The 7,250-nt window shown below is 48.4% G+C and overlaps 1 protein-coding gene across 1 annotated transcript in view; it reads left to right on the top strand.

The window, feature by feature from the left end:
• Nucleotides 1-7,250, top strand: part of SBK1 (SH3 domain binding kinase 1) — a 69,813-nt gene that overhangs the window by 4,285 nt on the left and 58,278 nt on the right. The window lies entirely within an intron of this gene.

Raw genomic sequence — 7,250 nt, 5'->3', positions numbered from 1 at the left:
TGGTCAGTGGTCCTGGCACTTCGCGTCTGTGTCTCAAAAAAGCTGTGCTTAAAAAAAAAAAATGACAGAAGCTGATTGGATGGCACCCAGGGGTCTATAGACTAGGCCTTGAATGGAGGGAAAGTGCCCACCTACCCAGTGGCGTAACTAGCTTTTGGGCCCCCCCCCCGCCGTTAAAGGGAGGGCGCCCACCCACGCACCCCGCCGCACCAACCCCCGACCGCACCGCCCCCCGCACCGCCGCACCAACCCTCGCCCGCCCCGCCGCACCAACCCCCGCCTCGCCGCCCATGCAATCCCCCGCAGTCTTACCTACGCTCAGTACGCGCTGGTCCCGGCTCCCTTCTTCTGCTATGAGGACCACCACAAAATGTCCGCCCCCATGCAGCAGACAGTTTCAGAGAACTGTCTGCTACATTGGGGCGGACATTTTGTGGTGGTCCTCACAGCAGAAGAAGGGAGCCGGACCAGCGCGTACTGAAGAAGACACTGACAGGTAAAGACTGCGGGGGATGGCGGCGGGGCAGCGGGGTGTAACTATAGCACTGCAGCCCCCGGCGCCCGCACATGCACAGCGCCCCCCCCCGCGGTCGCGGGGGCTGCGGTGCTATAGTTACGCCCCTGCACCTACCATTTCCTGACATTTTTCAAACACAGCCTGTGACATGGCAGTCAGCAGCTGATTGTTTCTTACTTTCTCTCCGAGGCTTAGTAAATAGTCCCCTTTATCTCTCTTTGCTTTCTCTCTCCAAGGCTTGATGCACGTCCCCAAATACCCTCTGTTCTTCCATTGACATTCTGAACAAGCACCTATCAGTGTTCGGCCCAAGCGCAAGAGCTTTTTCCCCTTAGCTTTGTTCCATGACTATCATTTGTTGTATGCCAGCGCCATTCCTTTCCAACTATTATATACTTTGTTCCATGTCGTCAGGCTTTTCCTGCCTGTTTTACTTTCTCAGATTCAGATTAAGCGGAACAACAAAGAAAACACAAATAGCGCCGTCTGCTACTGTACACAAGTGTCAGCTGCATCACAGAGGAGCATGAGCCACCAATGGGCAAAGAGCCCCTGTGTTCCGGCCCACAGACACACCTTACTGCTCTGTGACACAATTGCTGCACCTGTAACACATTCACAGAGCTGTCTCTCACGTTACTGTGACATCAGAGTGTCTCTCACTGTAATGTATCCGCTCTGTCTAACAACTTGCATATCCTTCCTCTCTGCCTGGATCCATTCCCTGCCTGTCTCTCCGGCAGTAATTACACTGCTGAGAAGGTCTGTGGCTGAGCTTCTTACCTTACTGATGGATTCGTGTGTGTTACAGAGAGTCAGTCTGGCCCAGTAGGACTACCGCTAATTCTAATTAAAAAATATAACAAAATTACAATCATTGCTCCCTGATCTGTGAGATTTCATCTATAAGATATTAGTTACATCTGGGGCCAACAATATATATTATCCTGGGTTTCCATCTTGGTAATAATTGCGCTCATTATAGCAATGAAATCAAAGTTGCAGAGCTTTAATTAGGAAATACATTTACTGTAGTGTTTGCTTTAACCTTTGATTGTCAGATGTCTTGGAGGATTCCGGAGTCTACAGATGTAGCAGGCTCGCGCGCCCCGTGGCTACGGAGCCTGCCGGGGGTCCCCGCCGCCTCCTCCGCCGTCACTGCCGGTCCCTTCGCAGCCCGACCCCCCCCCCCCCCCCCGAACTGGGCAGTGTCTCCCTGAAGCGGAGATGGGCAGGGAGACGCTGCCCAGCCGCCGTCCCGGTCCCTATCGCCGGTGCTCGCCAGTGAAAGGGATCTGGCGGGCGCCGGGCAAAGATGTAGCCTGCTACATCTGTATTTATCAAGAGAGTCTATTGTTCAGTGATACTTCCTCCAGCAGGGACATTCAGTGGTACTTCTCCAGCAGGGACATTCTCCACCCAGTGGTGGAACTTGTGGGTGGTGAGCCCAGGTGCAAAAATATCATTTGGGCACCATCCTCCACCCCAACCCATTCCACAATATTCAACATGGAAATGTGTGACGGGGAGAGGCAGAGTGGACAGGAAGTGGCAGAGGGAGGCAGAGTGTGACATGGAGAAACAGTGGGTGACAGGGGCAGCAGTGGGCCCCTTAGTCCTCAGTGACCCTGATGCACTGCACCTGCTGCACCAGTGGTAGTTCTGCCTCTGCCTCCACCCCCACCTACGGCATTATTCGGCTCTACAGCTCACTCAAAGGATCAACTTACCACTTTGCTGGCTGAGCCTTTTGCATATGGTCAGATTAAAGTCTAACCATATTTGGGTTTTCAAGTATTGTGTATATTATTTTATTTTCATTATTAGATGGAGATAAAAGAACAGGAATGGTGATAGTAAATTTTCCTTCTTAGTCTGTTCTATAGCTATCCGGAGAAATGCCGGTGAATCTTACCAACAGGGTTTACCGCAGATCAGTATTTCCAGTAGTAACCCTTTATTGTCCAAGACAGCGCTCTTTTGTCAGCAGGGACACCAATTGGAAGTCTCATAGCTCTTTCCCACTGCCAGCAATATTCCGGGTGATTGCATGTGAAGTACGCGCAGCAACCCAGGATATTGTGCAGTGTAAGCACCCAGTGGAATCTGTGTCAATGATCCCACAATTCAACTCAGGCGAGAGCTGGATGAATGCAGGCTGAATCGGGATTGCGGTGTGAATGTGTAACCTGCGACGCACCCATTCACCCCATAGGAGGAGGCTTGGGATCGTCAGCGCTGATGTCACCTACCTAGCAACAAGTTGGGCCACCAGTCTGAATGGAGTCTCATCCAAGTCGCACCGGGATTGTCCCGTGTACAAAAATCCTGGGTGTGACCCCACATGCGATGTGAAAGGGGTAATAGAGGCTAGTTTGGTAGATGCTGAACCCTTTTGACAGTCCCAGCTTTGTAAGATCTAGTACTAGGCTGTTGTTAGAAGTTGAGTGAGAATCAAACTGCATTGATTGCTGTAATGGCAAAGCTTCCTGAGCCTTAATTAGTACGTGAATCCACGATTCATGGGTGGATGCAGTTGCATGGAAATGGTGTGGCTGATGGGGGTCCTACTGAGACGCCCACACGCTGAGGTGCGAGTCTGGCCTTGTGGAACATCGATTGGATATCGTCCCACACCATCAAATGCAATGACTGGCGGTTACCATCGGGACACACATGTAGTAATTCTCGGAGGCATGCACAACGCCCCATGTTTTACTTGCATCCACCCCAGTATCACCTCCAGTGTTAGTCAATCTGATAATCAGTTAATGGAAAATGACAGGAGCTGATTGGATGCTACTTTGCGGGAGGGGGGGTTATTCTGGTCGCTGACCATCGAAAGATGTGGAAGGTGCACGCATATGTAAGGTTGCTCCGAGCAACCTGTGTGCACCTGGCGAACAGTCTGTTCGTATGCACATGCGCAGTAAAACAACATCGGTCCCCGTGTGAACGCAGCCCTGCTGTGAACGGACCAGAATAAGGTCCTTTATCTCCGCCCACTTTATCTTACAAGGCTTAGTACATAGACCCCTGACTCACACTATGGGCCAGATGCACTAAGCTTCAAAAGTGATAAAATGGAGAGTGATAAACAGCCAGCCAATCAGCTCCTGTCTGACATTTTGCAAACACAGACTGTGACATGTCAGGCAGGAGCTGATTGGCTGGCTGTTTATAACTCTCCAGTTTATCACTTTTGAAGCTTATTGCATCTGGCACATAGTGTTTCAGTCAATAAAATGGCTGTCTCTATTGCAGGTAGAGGACACTCTTTAATGGGTCAATTAAAATCCTACTACAGTACAGTATGTCCTGCATTCAGTAATTCCAATGCTTTCTGGAGGGAAGCAACTTCTTCATGTCTCACCAGTAGCAATTAGCTACGAGGATGCTGCATGCCATGTTTTCTGTGTGAATTTGCTTTTTATTTATTTTTTAAGCCAGAAAAGCACAAATGCCCAAAGTGCTTATCCGTCACCACCCAAATCACAAGTGTGAAAGCGGAGTGTACCAAGATTTACAGTATCTCCACAGAATATTAATGTTTGTTGTTGCACAGAGCACGTTTGAACAGTAGAGGGCGCTGTGACACCAAGGGATTCCAATGACATAAGGAGACGACCTTCAGTTCTATTGTAGGTGGCGTTCCTGACATTGGTAACATAACACAATGTAGATTCAGTGACACTCTTCTGATAATGTAAACCAGGCTGCTTAATGTAGACACCCAGTGTAGTTGCAGTACCCCCAACACTTTGTGTCCTCTCACCTGTGATGGTTTATTCATGTATAAATCACTGCTGGGGAGTATGCAGCCAGGTCGTCACATGTAAGTCCAATGCTAATACAATGGGCCCTTGGGAGGCTTCTTGCACACAGAGCCTATTTTGGAAATATCGTGCCTTAAACAGAATAGAATGGATTACGTGTAGCCAGAATAAAAACAGGAGGTGAAAATGTGGTTGGCTGCCATTTCTTCAGTGATAATGATGGGGTTCATTCCGGCAGTGTCCTGCTCTCTGTGGTGGTAATACAGGTCAGGTCTCTTACTGGTCAGGGGATGTAAGTGGTTGTCTGTTACTGGAATCAGGACTGTAGTATATGCTGTCATACAGTGACACCATAGTGTACACTAGGAAGTGACAGGAGCTGTCCACAGTGCTGAATGCAGGATTGTACATAGCACAGGTCTAGGAATGTGTTTGGTGAGTAATCAGAGGCGTTCTCAAAATGTTCTTTCTACTTAAAAGTGTCTATTGGGGATATATATACTGGAGAGAGAGAGAGAGAGAGAGAGAGAGAGAGAGAGAGAGAGAGAGAGAGAGAGAGAGAGAGAGAGAGAGAGAGAGAGAGAGAGAGAGAGAGAGAGAGGTATCAAGCTTCAAAAGTGATAAAATGTAGAGTGATAAACAACCAGCCAATCAGCTCCTAGCTGTCATTTTTCAAACTCAGCCTCTAAAATGACATTATGGAGCTGATTGGCTGGTTGTTTACCACTCTCCATTTTATAATTTTTTGAAGCTTGATACATCTGGCCCAGAGAGAGATACAGTTTAAACTCAGTTTATCCCGTGTTTGTCCCCATTATGAGCCTGATTCAGACCTGTTCATTATGTTTGCAGCCTAGCAAACAGGTAAATACCGCTCACCATTTAACTCAACGCCCACCGCGCGAATCTCCATATTTGCATGCGAGGGAATGTGCACGCTTGCACATCCCCTCACATGAGGCCGCATGAACGAAAAAATAATTTAATGGAACGCCCATAAAATGCTGTCCGTTCCCCTGCTCCAGCCCCCTGCCCACCGCCTTCCCTCCCCTCACAGAAGGAACTCCTCTGCAAGTGTGGCACAGGGGTAGGCACAGGGGGTTTGCACGTGCGCAGACCCCTCACCATTGAAACTGGCACTGGCGTAACTAGAGCTCCACAGACCCCGCAGTGGCTTGGACGCGCTAGGCAGGTTTAGGCCCCGTGGGGTCTGTGGAAGCTATTGCTAAGGCCACCGCTGCCAAATCTGTTGATGCCGCCCACCCGGACTAGCAGTGCTTCATGTCTGCAGTCCCAGCTCTCCACCTGTTAAAATTCCACTTGCAAAATGGCCGCCCCCTCACAGCAGACGGTTATTTAGGATGCTAGAGGAGGCGACGGTCTGCAGTAAGGCGACGGCCATTTTGAAAGTGACATTCTAACAGGAGGAGCGCTGGGACCACAGACAGGAGGATCTGCTGGCCCCGGTGGGTTGGGAACAGAGCAGCAACGAACTGGGCGGCGGCGGCAGATACAGGGGTGAGGGATGCACAAATTTTAGTTACGCCACTGGAAAATGGGGTCAAAATTCACTGCTCACTGAGCAGGTCTGAATTACCTCCTATATCTGTACAAAAATGTCCTTGTCTAGCAGCCAGCTCCCCCATCCCAACCCTGCCTGATGGCACGCAGTTGAATAATCTTAATAATGGATTATAATTGTCCATAATGTGTTATATTAACATTATTACTGTATTTTAAAACTTTCTATTAAACAAAATATCAATGACCCAAAAGTGTCCACAGCGCCATGAAGGATATGATCTAATTATCTTGCCACACAGTCATATATTAGCTATGGTTAGATTGGCTAAACTAATTACTAATCGTGTAATTACCATCATCGTTGTTATTTGCCATAGTGCGTCTCGGCTGGTTGTCTGATCATTGTGAAATCGGAGTAGACTTTGATGAGAGGAAACATTGAGACAAAGCACTGGGAAGATAGGATTGTCTGTTTCAATGAAGTGGCTCTGGGTATTGTGACGTGGGGCCCCCTCCGCCATCCCCTCCACAGAATAATGTGTTCCTGGAAGAAGGAGCATCGTGTTATTGGGAGAAATCAATTCATTCCATTCCAAACCTTTTAGCTCTTCCCATAATCGGTGACCCATCTCTGCCTCAGTATGGAAACTGCGGGGTTAATGGCTCCTTAGGGGGGGGGGGGGGAATACAAGACTCTCTTTCCACTCTAGTCTCAGACAGAGTCTACTGTACTCCTAAGCATCCAGTTAACTCCTTCATAGCACAGTATTGTGCTCACCCCACACACTGACATTACATTAGAGAAATCGGGTTGTACTGCTATTTTCAATCATAGGGGTGGAAGTCTATTTTATGTTTGCGTCTATGTTATCTATAAATATGTAAGGACGGCGCTTACAGATCTGAATAAGGCCCCTGATGCACACCTTTTCCTGAAAAAACCTGGGCGGTTCCTTAGGTCGACAACATCTAGTAGGTGGAAACCAAAAAGTTCAGCGTGCACAAGGTCAAGGGTGACAAAAGATTGACACAAGCAAAAGCTGGACAGAGATATAGTCAGCAAATGAAAAGGTTGACGCGAGGCCTCCAAAAAATTTTCATGTCAATGTCGACACCTGAGCATGTAGCCTCCGGACTATACTAACATGTCCTCTCGCTCTACTACTGATGTGCTCTGTATATTTTACCGTTCCCAGTCCTTCAAGTGTGAAAAGTTTTAACGATGGAAAAAAGTAGCAAAAAATTCATGTCGACTTTTTTATGCGTCAACCAAAGGCAGGTCGACCTATTGTTTGTGCTGATTTTTTTCAACCATATGCGTGACAGAATGATGGTGCCAACCTACTGACTTTGTCCTAGACACGGTGGACCTACCACCCGGATAGCAACTTAGACAAGAAGCAAACGTGACGGTAGTAAGTCGGTAAAACCGT

Source organism: Crinia signifera, chromosome 7 (assembly GCF_055691185.1).
Source record: "Crinia signifera chromosome 7, ASM5569118v1, whole genome shotgun sequence".
NCBI classification, from domain to species: domain Eukaryota; kingdom Metazoa; phylum Chordata; class Amphibia; order Anura; family Myobatrachidae; genus Crinia; species Crinia signifera.
This window is presented reverse-complemented; position numbering and strand designations above follow the sequence as displayed.